We start from the raw sequence: 20,977 nt of genomic DNA, 5'->3' as shown, positions 1-20,977 counted from the left end.
TATAAAAATACATGCATATGTATTTAATACTATTAAATTTGAATATTTTTATTTAGAAAAATTATTTGTATCGACATAAATCGAAAACAGTTTTAAAAAACATTGTAAATTTATAATTTATATAAAAATGTCTATACTTAAATAGAAACGAAATATTTGGTTCGAGTTTTCAAAAACAAAATCGATTTAAATAAAAACTTCTATTACTTTCAATTGTCTCGTTTTTCAATAATTTATTTAAGTTTTTTCTAATATTTTCTAAAATTCTACTTTTGGTTACTTTCTCCATCTCTCACAAAAAGTTGCCAAAAATATCTAATTTACTACCAAAGACCACTCTAAAAGTTGAACATTAAACCATTTTTACTGCCCCTAAATGCGACGACATACACATATTATAACACATACACACAAAACACATAATTTTAAATCAATACATTAATCGCTGCGATGCTGCTAAGAATTTAAAATTATATTTATGATTGTTAGCTTGATACATATAAAAAATAATATTTTTTCGCTTTTTAACGTATCATTTTAAAATCGCCTATTCTCCAAAAAAATAAAAATAAAAATGATCTCCGAAATGTCAGTAAACCCTACACGGACTAAAGTTATGAGTTTATGACCCTATGTAAAGTTTGGTCTTGATAGGTTAAATGGTGTAGTCTGACTACTAAGTGTCAGAAATAACTTATAGCACATGTGCAAACCTAGATAGGAATATTATTGTACATAAATTGTATTTTATGTCTTCAACGGTTGGATCTACAGCCATAAGCTCATAATGGTTTTCATCAAGCGTCTTTCCTATTTTATTATTTCGTATTGAACTAAATAACATTAAAAAATAAATAAACGTTTGTTATTTTATACCAATACAATTATAAATTTGCTTGTTACGCTTTATAAAATAAATCAATCGGAGTAAAAAAAAAAAAAAAAAATATTGAAATTTTAAAATGTTAAATAAAAAACGTTAGTATGTTCGTCAAACCACCGTCGCGTTATATTTATAAATAAATGTTTTACCTTATTTAACAATAATATAATTTAAATTCATAACAAAGTATATAATCAATGCAAATTGAGTTAACTTCAAATAAGTAATCGCAAAAATGTTAATTGGTTTATATGAAAACTACAGTGTGTACCTCTTCTATTATTATTTTTTTTTTTTTTAATAATTAAACGAAACATTAATGCTTTTAATTGCTTAAGAAATACTTTACTTCATTAAAATATTATTTTCTTTATAAAAAAAATAATTTACCTTAATAACTTTTAGCAAATTGTATGCTTAAAAATGGAGAAGTTATTTAACTTAATCGCTGCTCACTGGTCTCTGAATAATCTTTAATTGTTAGAATAAATGAAAACAATAATATAGGGGACAGAATAATTATATCTTGGTAGGTCCATTTATTTTTTTATGGGGTACAGATGATTATAAAAGACATAAAGCAAAATATAACTTGAGTTTTCATGTATGAAATAAAATTAGTTTGTGTATATAATATTGAATATGAGAATTTTATTAATTTATTAAAATTTATAAATTAAAAGATATACTAAATCCATAATTATTTAATGAATATACTAACTCCGTTCAGTACTATTAATTTTGATACACTAGTTCTGTCAGTTTCATATTTTTAGTTATTTATAATATATTTATTTGTAAGAAATTTTATACTATTTTAATATACAAAATATATGACTTAAGAACATTGAAAATCAAATTTAATAAAATTATCTTATTCAAAAATAGAAATAATATTAATTTCAGTTATTTCACTAAACTAATTTTTCAGTCGTTATTTGTATGTGTCTGTGTCTAATGAAATAATAATTTGTATTAAAAATGGATAGTATGTACACCGAAAAAAGTAAAACTTAAATTGATAAAAATTAATTTAAATTTTGCTTTCACAAAGAGTTTAAAGCAATATTAAATGTTGAAAGTATATTAAAATGTATTAATATAGTTTAGGTTGCATATCATGATTGGAATTTGTAAAAAATAAATACTCGTATCTTATACATTTAATCCAATAAAAATTATTTTAAAATTTATTTGATATGATTATTAATATGATAATTTGATTTTGAAAATTTAACATTTATTAAATTGTTTATCTTCGATATTTTTATGTATAAATATTATAAATTTATTTTGTATTACTTGAATATGTTATTATTGAACTCTTTTTTATTTATTTTGTACTAGATTTTATTATTGCCATTAAATTATGAAAATGTACTAATACTGTAGTTAATTTTATTTTTATTACGGACAAAATTAGTATTTACCTTTTTTTAACAGAGACACAATTGATATAAAAAAATTTTTTGGGACGGAATTCGGATATAGCTAAAACCGTAAAGAAAAAACCTATGCTAAGTTCACTTAAAATTTATGTAAATTGTAATTATTTTTTTCTTAAAACTGATAATGTTTGGAATAAACAGAATAAGGTGGCTTGCATGTAACATATTTGAAGCAATAAATATATGAATATAGATTTTTTCGTAGAAATTTTATTTAAATAATAGATAAATAAAAGTAGATTTCTTAACGAAAAAACAGTGTAGTAAAAATCATATAAGTTATTACCAATGCATATCAACGAATGATAAATCAAGAACTCATCAATATATGCAACAAAATGTATTTAACCAAAAAATCATTGATAACTTAAAAAATGGATATATACTAAAAAAACCCCTCACCAAAATAAAACGAAAATCAACGTTGAATTTTAAGAAATATTAACATGCAAGTCTCAAAAATTATGACTTGAGTAATAACACTACTATCTAATAAATAATATTATAACAAAGGTAATGGCTAAAAATTAAATCGATGGTAGATTTGGATTATGACAAAATATTGTAACTGAAGAGTCAAATTTATCACTTAGGATAAACCGTTTAGATAAATCAAAAAGACATTTATTACATTTGTAGACTTTTGAGAAGTCTTTTTATAATGTACAGCGGAATAAATTATTTGAAATTGTAAAAAGAATAGGAATTAAATTTAATGACAGAAGACTTATCTATAGTAAATATAAAAACCAAATAGTCTTAATACAAATTGATGGAAAGAAGAAGAAAGACAAATTAAAAAAAAGAGTAGCAAGAAGATTTATCCTGTCACTGATGCTGTTTAATTCGTACGTTGAAAAAGCAATAAAAGAATTGGGAATAAAAATGTAAAAAAGAGATGGATTAAAAGGAAAAACCGTTAGTGACTTAAGCATTTCTAATTATATTCTGATTATTTTGATTACATTGTGTTCTACGTGGAAAAATAAGAACTCTACAGAATATACTAAATACGAGTAGAACAGACAGAAAACAAAAAAATAAATACGGAATGTAATTGAATAAAAATAACATAAAACTTATGACATGCGATAAAACCCATTTGAACCCATTTAGATCAACATAAATGTAGACAACAAACAGGTAGTAAAAATAAAAAATGTTACATACACACATACCAAAGATGCAATATAATGGAGGAAAGTTTTAGAAAAATGAATATTATTTGTAGGATAGCAAAATAAAAAAGAGCCTTCCAAGCTAAAAGCCACACGCTGACTACTAATAATGTTAAGAAGTAATTTTTAAAAATCTATACGTAGAGTGCGACGCTGTTCGACAAAAAATCTAAGCAATTAGCTCAGTTGAAAAAATTAAGCTGGTATCTTTAATGATATATAGACGTGGTACTAGTGGTGCTACAGGAAAATGCTTAAGATTTCGTAAGCCAAAAATGTTAGAAAACGAAGAAGATGCTGTAAAGAATACAAGAAAAATAACAGTTATGGCACTGCATTTATTCAAAAAGAAACAAAAAACGATAGAATAATATTTCATATTAAAACATGAAAACTAACTAAAGATAATCATTGAAAAGTATGTTAAACAATACATTGAACGAAGTAAACCACGGTTGGTATATATGACTAAAATCATAAAGTATATGAATAGAGAAAAACAAAAGGATCTAAAAGAATTAAGCTGCAATATAGAAGAAAAACTGCAATAGACTAATCCAAAGATTAATAATACAATATTATATCTACGTGTAGAAGTAATATTAAGTATAAGACCATTATTGTGCGATAAATAACTTTCCATCGTGTATATGATAATATCTTATTAACATTTAACAACCGTAATTAAATAGTAAAATACGTTTTTATTTCATTAGTATTTTTTTTTTCTTTAATTGTTATAATTTGATTTTTCATCCGAAACAATGGTTTTTTTTCAATCCTAAATTTTTTTATCTTGCAAGTAAAGGATATGTTAACTTAAATCAACAATAAAATACTGTGTATAAATCGTTTCACTTAGTTCCTCGTTTACTTTGAATATTTTATTTTATAAATATATTGTATGTACTAAACAAACTCTTAATACATGAGTACGATGTATAATTTAAATTTACAATATCGATATTATATTAATTAAATGAACAATTTAAGTACATTCAATTATATGAATTGCAGGGCTCGAATGGGCGCTATCGAAATCGCCCGTCTTAGAAGTAGTTAGTCATTTAATTGGTGGTGACATGAATGGCGTAAAAATAAATTACATACCACGATCAATTGACCAATTATTCAACATCGATACTGCAGTTTACTTTTACTTTCGGTTATTGTCATCTTTAGTAGCTTTACAACGGAGTAAAAGGTCAAGGGTGAGTTTGAATGCTAAAAGCTCATAAATATAAAATCATCATTTATTCTCCTCAATAAAAAAAAATATAATCATATTATACATGTGGACTGTTTGCCATGTAGCTATATGCATTTTTTATAATAATAAAAACGTAAATATTTTAATACAAATGATAACTATTAGATGAAACGGTAAAAATAAACGCAATGGAAAGTACACGATATTTATTGTAAATGATTACGTTGTTGTGTACAAAAACATAGGAAGTTTGATAATTGTTATAAATTATAATATTTCATAATAGATTATATTTGTATAAAAAATAAGATTTTATAACAGAAAGAAACTTGGCCATAAACTTTGAAAACACTTAGCCGAAAATGCTGTTGTATAGCAAAAGATAAACAAAAAAAAAAAAAAAATCTTTCGTTCTACGAGAGTAACGACTTTATAAATATATATTTACTCTCAACTTGCAAATCAATATAAAAGATATATTCTCTTAGTAATGAAATTTGTATTCAAAAAATAATTGATATTTTTTCGTGTTTAGCTAAGTTGGAGCTAGAAAGAAAAACAAGAAAGTTCAAATAAATACGATTTTATTAAGCCACGTTCATCCTAATTACATAGCTTATGAATACAAATAAAATATAGAGCCAGGACTTAAGCCTTTCCAATTAAATTTATCAAGCTCTGCCTATTCTGAGTGAAAAGTTTTTTTTTTTTTTGTTTATTTTGTTATTCATTTCTATTTTTTTTCTCCGAGTTGTTTTAACTTAAAATTAAGTTTATTTGCATAATACCGATTCTGTTTAAATTACAATATAAGACAATAAAATATTTATTACTAACCGAAAGAGGAATACATTTGTAACATGAAAATGTAAATGGACGTTGCAATATTATAGATAAAGGTAAGTGCAACTCAGATTTCGATGTCAATTCACGAACCCCGTTCTCTTGTCTACGATTGAACCTAATCTAACTTAACCATACCATACGATAACATTATTAATCTTCTCACAAGTGGTATGACTTCATTTTCTGTTGATTTATTCGATGAATTGAAAAAAAAAAAAAAGAAGAATTTAGATTATACATAGCTTGGAAAATACTAAAATGGGTATGATGTAAATGTACTTATCGCACACTGTAAAGCCAACAAAATAATGTCATTATTGATGATTTTCAATAAAAAATTATTAACTAAGGGAAGTTTCAACAGTTTTAGTAATAATAATACAAATAAATAAATTACAAAACAATACTGTTTTTAATTTCACTCGATATTGTTATATTGTAAAGGTCACAGAGAATTGAATATTGTAGTTTCATTTATATTGCCCGCGTGTGTAATATTTTGATGAGTAAATTTTGAAACTATGTTAACTTAAAATGTTATTAAGCATTTAGATAGTGCATAGACTGTAGATATCACTTAGATGTTTAAGAAAAATCATACTTCGATTGCGTATTGTCATATTAATATTTTCAATAAATATTTATTAACTTAAATTATTATCGGTTCCCGTATAAGTCACAAAAATAACCGACGAAAAGCAAAATAACAAATACTGGTACTGACATGATTACATCGTTCAATAACAATATTGACAACGAGTTTATAAAAGTCGAGGGGGCGCATATTATGCTCGAGTCATGATAAATTTTAGCGGCAAGTTCAAAATAAAAATCAGGGGTTTTCGATAACGATTTTTTGAAAACATGACGTAGACAATTCATTTTTGTAACAACTATCGACACCGTTAAAGCTCGTTTGGAAAATCAAATTTAACCTAATGAAGTTCATGGAAAATACGATAATAAAACAACGATACGTAAATGGCATGGCAATAAGATGAAAATAAACAATAGCGATGACTTTCAGACAATATTATTGACCGTCGTGCGTATAATAACCGTCATACATTTTATTGGTCATGTTATCAATTGAGCGTCATCAGTCTAGGCAGTAATATTGGCGCCATGCACGGTTATTGGTCGGTCAAAAAAAAAAAAATTTAAATTGATCAGAGTCCGCAGAAATAAAAATGAAAAACAGAAATGATAATAACAAAAACTAAGAAAATACATTTCGTCGAAATCACGTCTTGCAGCGTTTCCTCGACTCGTCCTGTTCGTTGTGACGATAAAGCGGAACACCGGAAGTCAAATCGTTACTTCCCCATCAGAAGACAGACATAAACATATCATTGCACTTTTAAGTGCAATTGTTGGCCGGCTTGTATACAGCAATTTCATCACGTATATATATTTGTACATAATATTCTATCAATATAAATTTTTTGCTCGATCAATAGAATATTTTCTTCTAGTGTTTCGTTTTGTACACAGCAAAAACACCAAGCTTCACAATAACTTATTTTCGTGCCGGAAGATTTTTTTCCATTTATTTGTTTGTAAACATATTTATGGTATCATAATTGACTATTAGGTTTCCGCACGATGCAATTATATGTTTTGTATATAAATAATAATCGAATTTAATTTCAAAACCAATATTAATATTATTATAGAAGTTGACGTAATATAATATAAAAACGTGAATCAATATAAAATTATTCCATTAATAATTAAAATACAAATATAATAAATAAGACAGAGAAAATTTATTTATTTATACTGAAAATATAAATTGTATTTAACCGTCTGACCGTTTTTCTTATTAATAAACACGTAGTAAAATTATTTCTCAGGGAAAAATAAAAAAAAAAACTGTTTGAGAAAAATTCCCTACGCTAAAATTAATGTTTATATAATTGCACTTTTCTTGTACAGCTGCTGTAGGTACTTGGAGTTATGTAAATATATATTACTATTTCGGTTAGCTGTACAACCACATTTTATATTTTTCCTCGTTAAATTCTCAACTTAAATCTGGATGGATTTGGTTTGTTACGTTTTTTAGATTAAATTCGATAAAAACCTTGGTTTAGTTTTTAAATTTTATAGGCGTGTATAAAAATTATTTTTTTCTTTTCTTGGTAATTAAAAATACATAGTTTAGGTATCGATATAATATCGAATAAATACTAAATTTGATTTTTAATCACACGCACTAAATTATAAAAATATAAAACTCTTATACAGAATATTTTTCTAGAATATAATGTTGATATATTAACGTCTAATTTTGAGTAAACAGCCTGCTAGCTACATTCGGTTAAAGTTTTGACAAGGGAGTAAATTAAAGTGGTCCGGAAAATACGTTTTCCCACTAATGTTTACCGTACTGCTATTCCTCCATACACCAAATGAATAAAGCTAGTAAACCATCCAATGTCAGACATTAATGCATCAAAACGTCTAGGAAAATATCCTGTGTTTACAGCAGAAATATACTGAATTTAATTTATAAACATGAATTAGGTTAACATTAAGTAAAAACAAAAAAAAAATGCATTATTTTTTTATAGAATGTAAGCAAGTATGTATAATATAATATATATAATAATATGAAATGTTATTTGATTAAATAGGTTATAGCTAGGGCTGTGAATATAAGTCGAAAAATTAATGATTATTAGCTTAGTAAAAAACATATCTTGCTTAAAATATGAATTAGGTTCAATTATGAAACTTTTATCTTGCATTTGTTATTCATTTTTTCGATTTTTTAATAATTCATGACAATTAATATTTTTAAATAACATATTTTCAATTATTATTAAATATATAGGTATGTATTGCACGGCTTCATCAATAATATTTTTAATTTAAAATATTTTACACTTGATAGATTTTTATATTTTTAAATAATGATTTTTAAATATACTTATAGTGTGTTTTAAATTGTATTTTTGAGATTTTAATTGCATTTTTTAAGATTTTTTTTTAATGTGTTCAATTCTCAGCGTTCATAATTTATTATGTTGGTAACTTTTTTTCAGAATCCTTTATGCTGCAATCAGTTTTCTAGATAAAATTTGATGTTTTCTACTATTGATTCATTAAATTATCAACAGTAAATTTTTCATAATTTTATCAATGATTAGATTTTAAGCTGTACCAACATAATGTATAGATATAGTTATACATTTGCAATATTTGTCTTTGTTATCACCGTGAAAAGTTTAAAATTATTTAAAAATATATCTGTTTTAATACAAAAGTGTTTTATTTATTCTATATTTTGAATGCATATAATTACATTATTTAGGCAATTAATTTAATCATTAAAAAATATTAACGCTTTAAGTGCTAATCCATGTCCATGTATAAAAAATAATAATAACACACATTAGTTCAAAAATTAATATTAAATTCAAAATTTGATTATTATGATAACAATTATTACTTTTGTTATTTTAAGACCTTTACTTAATATTACAATTGTATCTCGAAATCCAATGTAAATCCGTCATTGCTTCGTCAGGCCTATTTACACCGCTATCGATAAAGACCCGGTTAGAGGTGGAAAAGCATTTATAGACATTAAAAGATCATACTATACAGTGTTTTAAGCAACAACTTTTTTCGAGACATTATTATAATTATGACCTTCTTGCGGCAACACCGCAATGGTTATGACGTGTTGTTATTTTGTAAGTTATAGGAATAAATTGTTTATGAGTTACACATAGCTTAAGAGCTATAATATTGATTTCAGACGATGATAATGATAATAATAATAATAATAATAATAGTAATACAATCACGTATGACGTGTGCGTGTCTTAGTTCTTTCTGGCGGTAAAAATAATAACATTACAAAACGTTTTATATTCGTTCCTTATAAATAGAAAGTGGTTCGACATCTCTGGAGCATTTCAACAACCATCCAATAATCATCAGAAATTTGAAAGCTTAAAATCGACATTAACTCGTCGATACAACATTATATAATATTAAATTACTCGTCGATCTAAATGTCGCTTAACATGTTTTCCAACGACAAAGGCGTATGTACGTATCACATTATGCCATTTACTTAAAAATTCCTCCGTCACGTGTACAATACGCAGTATAATATCACCTCATTATCACTTAATATCCGGAAGTCGCACTGCATCGACGAATTTCTTGACGAAAATCTTGTTAGCCGTAGCTGACATAGGTATTATAATTTCCGATTGATCGTCGATTGTAGATACTACCTGCCGATCTGTAACGCACTTCCAATCGAACGGCAACGACGTTGTGATGTGTGTTGATTAGACGATAACGGGGCAGGCACGTCTTAACGGCGGTTGTTGTCACGGGGACAACAAGAAAAATGTAAACGCAATACAATAGGTGTCTGATATTAAACGAAAATATAATATCATATATTTGAAACATATCACTTCTGTAAAATTTCAATTTTCTTGTTGAACGTTTTATAAGTTTTGATCGATGCTGTAAATGATAAATCAGAGATAGTGCCTAGCCAAATGATCTCAATTGATGAGCAATTCATTATAAACTATGTAATATTGTTGGCAATCAACACATGTATTAAATTGTAGGTTTTCGTTATTTATATAGTGTTACTTTTGTTGAGTCGATTAAAATTAAATAAATATCTGACATAAAGTTGATACACACGCAATGAAAGTAAAATATAAAGTCACTATGCCATTTATAAATTTTTGTCTACATTTTTGCTAAAAAACCTTAAATTTGTATATTAAAACGTTATCTGATGGCCGTTAATGATTCTTGCATATTTTTTTTTATTTTAATAAAATGATTAAATGAAAATATTTTTAGGTTCTTTTAGAAAAAATTTTGATTGATTTAGCATAAAAATCCAGACCCAAATACATTGTAATCTACGAGGTGATATTATACACTTGGATGGTCACGCCAATTTTTCAAGTCAATTTTTATATCTTTGAAAAATAAACTATAATTATATTTTCATAACGTTTTCATGAAACAAGATTAAATACAAATTTACTTGAGCTATTTTTTATAATTATTATTGTTGTTTTTATTTTTTTAATTTCCGTTTGATAAATTATTTGTTTTATTTAACGAAAATAAGAAATACCTAGAAGACGTTTCTAACAATATTTCAAATGGTTAAACAATAACTGATGTCAAATAAATAGTTTATTTTATAAATAACTGTAAATATTATTTAAGTTTGAATAAATAAAGTAAAAATGGGTTTATTCCACTACTCTCCACACAATAATATTATATAATTTAACAATTGACATGTATATTAATTACAGGAAACATTAATTAATTAATATCCTAATACATACAATATTTTTTAAAAGAATATAACGTGTTTAAAAAATGAAATTAAAAATAGAGATTGGTAAAAAAAAACCTTGAACCATGATAGAATAAGTAAAACATTAATTAGCACTATTCAAATTTATTATAAAAATACTTTTTTAATATGAAAATTGACTCGGAAAATTAGTGTGGCCAATTAATAAACAAATCACCATTTCATATTATATTTTACGGAAAATTGCGTGTGTCGGGCCCAATTCGACTTTGTTTTCGTGAATCTTGATCGTAATAAAAATAATTAATTGTTTGTATTTTTTATTTATAACAAAAATGTATTATAATATAACATAAAATTAGTTGTCGTGGAACGTCGTCGGTCATTGTTATAACTAACGTTACATGTTCGTCGAAGCCATCTAAACTCAATATGTGATGACGTCACAACGTCCGGTGGTCCTTTGCGTCCGTTACTTTCCAGTCTGAGGGGTCTGAACACAATATTATATTTAATTTGTTTTTTCCGTCGTATTGACCGCATTAGTTTCCATATTGTGTTATTACCTTCGTTTACTTTGATATATTTTCTCATACACTTCATTTACCATCGCTTCCACTCGACCAAAATAACATTATAGATACTAAAATCATTCGTATATTTTTGGAAAAAAAAAAAGATAGGAAAACAATAAATAAACATTTCATTTAATCACTCCGTGAAATGTTTTATCGTGAAAACTTTTCCAACAGACAACAAAAGAAAAAAAAAACAATAATAAACAAACGTCGCATTCCATCATATTAAAATTTAAATCATAACATTTTGATAAACAATTGGGTTTGTAAAACAATAAAACACTAGTGTAACAATATACATGTGTGTTGCACTAGTTATACCAAAGTCCCTGAAAATGTTACAAACTGCTAAAAATGAAATGCTAAATAAACGTAACGAGAAATTCCAAATTTCAATTCTTACACCTTTCAGTGTAAGATCATACTCTTACTCATTAAAAGTACAATAAATTATAATTTAAAAATAGTTAACGAGTAATATACATTTATTAAGTTCAAAACTCAATTTATACTTAAAAAAATATATAAAACTCGTTAATTATATTTCGTTTTGTTAACTTAAAGCTACAAAAATCATTTTTTGTTCAAATTACATTAATTAATTTGTTTATTTCAAGAATTTACTTTTCTGAGTCTTGAAAATGTTATTTTAGTCATAATAATATTGTTTTTGTTGAAAATAATTATCATGAAAAAACAAAAAATATTTTGTTTTTTTTAAACATATTCTACTAATGTTCCAATGTTGTTTTGTAAAATTTGTTTTATTGAAGCCCTAAACGTATAAACAATAGTATAATATAAAACAATATTACATAGGTACCAAAGTTACCTTTTTACCTTGTTCATAATTCAAACTATTTATGTCAAAAACATTTTAAGACATACTTCATGATAGGTACCAAACAATAACATTCGAGGTATATAATAATTTTTTTTCAAATTAAATATTCGTTGGGTTTTAAATGTACACAGTTTTACAACTTAAGCATAAAATATTAAAATGTAAATAACTTCCAAAAACCATATTATTGCATTGTTATCATACAAATATAGGAAAATGTCATAGGTACTGTGAATTGATATAATATTAGAGCATTTATTTTTTTGTTTGGACGATTAAATATTTAAGTTTAATTTTTAAAAATTATAAAAATTATTTTATAGGTACATAAAAAGTTGTTGAAGTATCAAATTGAATATCTGTGCTAGAGCGGGCGAATCCATTTTAATTATTAACCTTATATTAATTGTGACTTCAAAAGTGTACTAAATATTCCGTAAAATTGACTGATTTATGTTCAATTATTCAAATGTAAATATTAAAAAAAAAATTAATTAGATAGATAAGAAAATTGACAAATAACTGACAGGGTAATTCCGCTCAGATTAGTTTTTGGTAATCGATAGCACAATAACCACTCTTACAGTGCAGACTTAATATAACATAACACAATATTATTATTATTATTATGTCTGCTTGTGGCACAAATACATCACGGCACAGGGCTAAGAGGCATCCAACGTATGACAAGCATGCCTGTCCACTTAATTGTCTTGTAAATTTATTATAGTTTAACTGAGCAGTAATGATTTTTCGAGATAAACTAAAATGGAAAAATAAATTAATCGTGATTATACATTATATTATATCCACAAAAATTTCACACAATCATACATTTAAACATCAATAAAATAAAAATGTACGAAAAAGGTACACTGTAGGTATAATAATATAATAGTTATTAGTGTTTTTTTATGTCAATTATAAATAGAGGTAGTCGTTGTATTTTTTTTTTATTAAAAGGTTTTCTGTAACTCATTTTTGAGTACAGCATGTCAACAGTAACCGATGCAGGGGAAAACAAAACAAATAAGAAGTTAAGTATCTATGGTAATACAATACAGAGAAATATTTTGTAAATATTGCAAAATTAATGATCATTTTTTTTTCACATAATAATATACACGAACATGTGAAGAATTCGTGTATACAAAAATAAAAATTAACAATGGATATAAATTAAAATAGTAACTGTAAAATTAATATAATATTTCACATAGTAAAATGTAGGATTTGTTTCATCCTTCGGAGACAATTTTCGAATAAAAAATTCTTGTACATTAAAATACTTTAATGAGATCAAAAACGTGTAAATGCACGTAATTTTTTTTTTTTTTTATCACAATAAATGATATAATGTAATAATATAGTTTTGATTACCCACCTGCCATGTGATAATTCTAGATGAAAAAAAACCAAACAAACAAAGGTTCCGTGCCATTCTTGTATCTACCGAACTTAATAGGAACAACATATGCAGGTAATGAACAAAAAGAAACGGAGAATAAACTAAAATAATAATAATAATAATGAAAATAATAATAGGTATTGTAAAAAAAATATAAATTCAACCACCAACAAGAATAATAAAAGAAAACGGGGGAATAACTTCACTACAAAACAATCAACTTCCATAACAGATAATTACAACACAAATATAAGTAGATTAAAACAATACTAATTTTATAAAATGTATAAAATACTAATAATAAGTACTTTTAAAAATAAAACAAAAAAACCGTTCTAGTAATATTTGCTTCAACATTTTTGTAATAGTTTTCATTCAATTTCCTATCCTCATAGCAGGAGATTTTTAAATTTGATTTTTAGTCTTATAATATTGTATTAAGAGCCTCAATTGGTATTTTCTAATGTTTGATAAATAAGAAATCATAAAGTTATATTTGATCTGTATGCAAAATTTGGATATCATTGCATATAGAAATATTAGGAATAAAAATTTTTTTCATTGAAATGGGCGGAAGTACAGTACTTAGATAACATAAATATTGTATTTTATAAACACCGTAAGTCGTGTTTAATGAAAAACGCTAAAAATACTGAATCACACAACAACCAATAAATTTAAACGATTATATTAAGTAACATATTTTTTTTTAAAACGAATTCAAAATGAATACAATTCATGTTTTTCGTAATAATAAACGATTAAAACAATAATACCTAACCGTTATTCAAATAACAAAAATGCCATTGGAATTATCTATTTAAATAATTGAAATAATTTTATTATTATTAATAATTTGTGCTATAAAATAAAAATTATAAAATAAATTAATATCTTATTATTTAAAAAAAAGAAAATTTCGTTGGAATTCGATTTAAATATTTAATGAAATAGGCTGGGTTAGGTTAAGTTAGAATATCCAATCTCTGATATATTATAGTTGCCTACATTTTTGTTTGGGCGAGTACAGTTGTTCATTTTTAAGGGTCTCAAAATTGCACGTAAATACGCGTTCGAGCCAGTTGTATTGCATATTTATACCGATTATCTGATAGGGTAACATGTTGCATTAATTTGTAAGCAATAATAGCAGCGGAATTTTGAAATTTTGAAATTTATTGTTTGATTTGACTCCGAAGTGGTAATCTAACCGTTTTAGGTGACAGCGGGTAAAATAGGCATTAACTGTGTTGCAATTGTTGCATAACTTCAGTGAGAGATTTATGATGGGGAGAGGGACAACGAAAGGGATGGTATTCTTCGAAAGAAATCGTCGATCACGTCTGTGTTATAACGATGGTCGTTCATTTGAAAAACAAATAAATAACTGCGTCCATAATTGTTATAGTTTTAATTTTTTTTTTTTTTTTTTTTTTTAGAACCACAAGAGCTATTTTAGAAAAATTGTATTCAGAATGTTTTTATTTGCTTTTTTGAAAGAAAGAATTTCTGTAGAAGTCGAATTTTGGTCAATATTCGCGTGCACGTGTAGTAAACGAAGAGTCGGTTTTCAAAAACAGAATAACAAACGTGACACTGCAGCGGATTTGTTGGACTTAGTCTCGTCCAAACAGTGTTTATCGGTATCGAATGCGTAATGTTGTATGGTATTACGATAATTATAACTGTGATAAACAGTTAGAAAAATAATAGTAGGAGAGTAAATATCGTGATGTGTTCTCGTGGGGTAGGTGGGTTATTACACGCGATTCGCTTGGTATTGTATAGAAAACGGGGCGCGAGGGGGTGCAAAGGGTTTTGTCATATCGATTTCCACTCCGTCGTCCCAAAAGCCATTTGCAATAGAATTACTTACGACATAATATTATCGTCTTTCAGAACTCGTCTCGCGTTCAACGCGATGCATTACGTATGAGCCGCGTTTGATCGTAGTGCGTACGTATATGTTACTATGATGCGGTGCATAGGTGGCGGAGCACACCCACACACGTACCGGGGTCACGATTAATTTATTATTGAACCGGCATCGATTTTATGTAAATGGCGATTGTTCTCGCTCGAGGCTCAGGACTGCAACTGTACTCTCGTGGTCGTGCCGTGGCTGTCGACAACACGCCAAACATCGTATATATGGTGGGGGGGCAGGTATTTTCGTAATTGACCGTATCGACACAATCTGCTAATGCGATTGTTCAGAGAGCAGAGAGGAAAAGTAGTTATGGGTATATCATACGTAAAGTAAAGTAGTGGATAGCGTAGTAGCTCGCCAGCGCACCGTCATGTTCGTCTGCGACGTGAGCCAAAGTCTATAATCGACAGCGTGAATATTTTCAATTTTTCAACTGTTATTATTAACATTCTGCTAAACAAAACGCGTTAAGTCAATCGTGTAAGGCCGACGTTTCGTTTTTTATCCCGTCCAATTGGTCCGGGGCTCAGATCCTACTTGAAAATCGATATCGTATATAAATGGCCGCACTGCGCTTACTACCTACTTACGAGGGGGGAGAATGGTAATGGATGGGTTTATCGATTTTGTCAATAAAATTATAATAGAAATAATAATAATAACAAACGTATTAATATATATATATATATATATATATATATATATAGTAATATATAGGCACATGAGCAATACGTTATACGTTTATAATAATAATAATAATAATGATAATAATAATAATTATACGATAATAGTAATAATAGCAATAATTAGAGGTCGGATTTTTATGATTTTACATACTTGTTTTTAGTGCATGCAGTTAAATAGGAGTAAGATATTATTACGATTCATGGAACACAGAATTGACGGAAAAAAATTATTTTGCATAAAAATGCATATGGGGTTAGAGAATATTTAAGAATATTTTTATTTTTGTAGTACCAGCATAATGAATATATTTCACGTATATCGGAATTTCGATAAATACAATATTCACTATACGATTTCTGGGTTCTAATAAAAATGTATGAGATATATTCTCAAGTGACATCGTTTGATGTCGAACGATTCTCAAGCATACAAAAAAACATTTTTACAAATCGGCGCATTAAAATGACACCGGAACACATGGTAACAATAATATATTATAATTGTTAATTGTTATTGGAAAATTAATTGAATTTAAAACCAAATTATAATACTGAATACTGAATGTATAATATATTAAACTGAATAAATATTTTTTTTTTTTTTTAATATTCAAAGAATATAAGTCCGACCTCTAGTATAATTAATATATTTAAAAAACGCAACTTGCTACTATCGAGCCATAAGCTAACTACAAAAACTATAATAAGCTAAAACCCATAATAATAATTATAATGGTAATAATAATGATAATAATTATAATTAATAATGTATAATAATGATAATTAATAATATATAATAATGATAATTAACAATATAATAATATAATGAATTATGTTTTTTTTTTTTTTTTTTGTTATTATTATTTGATGTAAATAATGACGCACATCACCGCACGGCGGTCTCTCCATGGGCACGCTCAAAATGTCGAATTCGAAAACTTTTCAATCATCGTCATATTTTATACCGAAAGGTATAACCAATATCGACGCGTGCCCAAGAGTCAACTGTGCACGAGAATAATATCAACGCATTACATACGCATACGCGTTCACGGGTGAACGCCATGCGAATAGTTTAAATCGCAATAAATAAAATAAAGATCAGACGTTAAGTCCACGCACGCGAACGTATCGGATATACGTAGACCGCAGTCGCAAGTAGTGTCTCAAACTCGCGCGCGCGTGATTTTAACACGGCGGGCGGCGAGTCGAACTCGACGACAAATAAAATAATAACGATCAACACGATATCCACGATGATCGCAATCGTACGCATAATAAATAGGTAAATGATAAATAAAAAAAAAAAAAAAAAACAATACTCGCAAGCATCATACGCAAATAATACGCAAAAAGCGAATAAATATAATCAAAAAAATATCTTCCCTGAATGTCGAAGTCGTGGTGATCTCATCCGCCATCGCGGGGCCGACGGACCCAACAATAACGCATAGCAATAATAGGTACACTATATTGTCAACGCGTTATTATTGTTTAACAGTCATGTTACGGTAGTGGAGGTAGTTTTTCGTGGTTGTGATCTGCAGTGAGCATACGGGTACAACTAACCCATAATAATATTATTTTTCATTATAATACAGCGTACCTACGGCGGGCCGTGGTTTTTATTTCGGCCGCCGTAAAATTGACTGTTTATTGAACTGTCGTCGTGCCGTTGTGGATACCTTAAATCGGGTATAAACCTATGCGTCGCATATACCGACGCAGAACCCCGACCAACAGTGAATACTTGTGTGATGATATTTTAGCGGTGATGAGCATAACAGTAAAACCGACCGACCGACAGACCGCAGTAGGCCCGAGTCCCGTAGCCCCGTAAGACCCAATTTGTGATGACTGCTGCAGCCAGTTCTCTAAGAGCGTTTGGCAACGGTCAGAAAATCGCATTAACGGGGTCACCGCAACTCGTGCGATTAGGTTAGACCGAGGTTATCCCCACACCCGCACAGATCCTATAACGACGAGTTGGAATCTAGCACCGAGACTTTTGCGCTCGTTCAACCTAACGGTGATGATGTTAAGTAAGTGAGTGACAACCACGGAGAGTCGTGTACAAAACGAAACGGTGAGACGGTGCACCAGCGCTAACGTATTCGTATAATACTAGTCGGAAAATGTAACCGACAGAGGCCTTTTGGAAATTCGACTCGATCGCGATCGATGAATGTAGAATTCCGAAAAACTAGGGTGTCGCAAAATTAGAAATAAATTAGAAAATTATTTGAACTGTGACGATAATTCCATATCAGATGAGTTCAAAACAAGATGGTTTTGTTCTCGTTATTATCATGTTTAAACAATTATTCTAGAATTGATTAAGATAGGGCTTAGATCTTTGATGTTCATAAAATGCAACGGATTTTTGTGCTGCCGAAAGTGATAGTGAACGTGACACTTTTCACCGTAGCCTATAATAACCGTGATATAGTTAACTCGAATATTTGATCTAAGTCATTTACACGCGTATATACAATTATTATATACATTTACTTATTATATGAATTAATTTAAACTTTACAACAAATAACACAATATTTACACATTAGATTATGATACATTTTCTAAACCTATTAGCAATAAAATTAACAAGCTTTCCACTGGTACATTGCATTACAGTTTCAAAATCATATTGAAGATGGTGGTTTTTCTGCTTAGTATTATTATCAGCTGATAATAATAACAATAATGTTTTGATGAATTAATTAAAAACAAGAGAAGAAAACGGCAGAAATGCAAATTGACCTAACCAATTAAGTAGGTAAATAATTAACCATGAAAAATGTGTATATACATAATATCATAATAATTTTAACCTATAAATAAACAATATCACTATCTAATAATTTAAAAATTAACCCCAACCCGGGCAGTCATAGACTAATTCAATTTATTTACACTGTACATAAATTATTAATATTTAAATTAAATATTAAGTTATAGAATATTATACAGAAAATGTTATTCATATTTACATTACACCGAATTTATACAATAAATTACACTATTATATTGATTGTGACTAGATCGATAATCACTTAATTTCTGAGGTCTACTGATTAATTAAGTGGGTTAAAACTAAAGAAGTATCATTAAAGTTATATTACCGTTTTTTTTTTTTTTTTTTTTTTTTTTTTTTTTAATAATAATTACAGTTGGTTTATCTATATAGGTTAACCTAATCGTTATTGGTTAAAGGGACATCGTACTCACATATATGTTGTATCCGTTTTACAGACGAATGAAATACCAAATTTTGCATTCAAAAGAATACATTTTAAGTATCAGAGTGAATTGACTTATTTTTAAATTTAAAAGAACCTCACCTCAATTTTGCATGACTTTTTAATTTTGAAAAAATTTTAAAATGCTCACAACTTTGCTTGCAATTGATATATTTAAAAAAAAAAAATAGGAGCCCAGGATAATATTATTACTCTTGAATATTATATGATAATAGCTATAATTCACACTAATTTAAAAATAATAACAGAACCTAATTCAATTGCTTGTTATACATAAATAATACGGAATTAAAAAATGCATTTACGGCGTTTTCTTAAATCTGGTATGCGTAATTAAAAATGTATGAGGTATTTTTTACTGATAAGAAATATACAAGTTTATTTTACAATAATTACAATTTTTGGTAATCACCAAATCACAAATATCATTAACAAAGAACTCTATCCTACATTTTGTACATTAGGATGTTATGTTCATTATTGTTTAAATGTGTTTTAAACCATGTCATCCGATTCTGAAGCGATGGCGGTCTTGATGGCAACATTCTTCGTATTCCCACGCCTCCTACAGCGCCTTCCTCAACCCTTTCGTCGTCACTTTCAGTATCTTCATCAACATATTCTTCGTTATAATAGTAGCCGTGTCCAAAATAATGTTCATGCCTATCGTTTTCGTCTACATGATTATCACTGCCTTGACCACTATCAACACCGCTACTAATGTTACCACGCACGTCATTATTACGGATGGCATTTTCAACAGGGTTAACATCATTTCCATGGATACCATTATTGGCATAGACCCCGCTAGCAATATTGGCGTCATCAATGTCAACGATGCTACTTCTACTATGAATGACGCTACCTTCACATGCATCGTTACTAAAGTAATCGTCATTTCTACTGCATACGCCACCATTTCCGTAACCGTCAAATCTATTATGAATTCCGATAACATCATAAATAACACTATCTGCGTGGTCAACATTTCCATGGGTGTTACCACTACTACTACCATAATCAGCATTATTACCGTGATTTCTACGAGAACCAATTTGAAGGTTATTCATATTTCTAGTCTCCCTGCCTACAGAGTCTAGAGTTCTTACTCGACCTAAATTACCAGAATCTAAGTGACTATTGTGCCCGCCATTACTAATTTGGTCACGACCTCTATTCAGATCACCATCTCTGCCATTGTGGTCATCACTACAGCTTACTTCGTCACTAAAACGCACTCTTAAACCACTTCTACTACGACGAGTACCACTACTATCGCCACTAGGGCGAATACCATTACTATCCCTACTGGGGCGCATAGCACTACTATCCCCACTAGGGCGCATAGCACTACTATCCCCACTAGGGCGTATACCA

General features: G+C 27.9%; 1 protein-coding gene across 1 annotated transcript in view; it reads right to left on the bottom strand.

The window, feature by feature from the left end:
- Positions 1 to 20,977, bottom strand: part of LOC112595360 (junctophilin-2) — a 170,224-nt gene that overhangs the window by 85,883 nt on the left and 63,364 nt on the right. The gene's annotated exons all lie outside the window — the stretch shown is intronic.

This window comes from Melanaphis sacchari, unplaced genomic scaffold (assembly GCF_002803265.2).
Source record: "Melanaphis sacchari strain LSU unplaced genomic scaffold, SCAv2.0 Contig26_pilon_pilon, whole genome shotgun sequence".
Taxonomy (NCBI): domain Eukaryota; kingdom Metazoa; phylum Arthropoda; class Insecta; order Hemiptera; family Aphididae; genus Melanaphis; species Melanaphis sacchari.
This window is presented reverse-complemented; position numbering and strand designations above follow the sequence as displayed.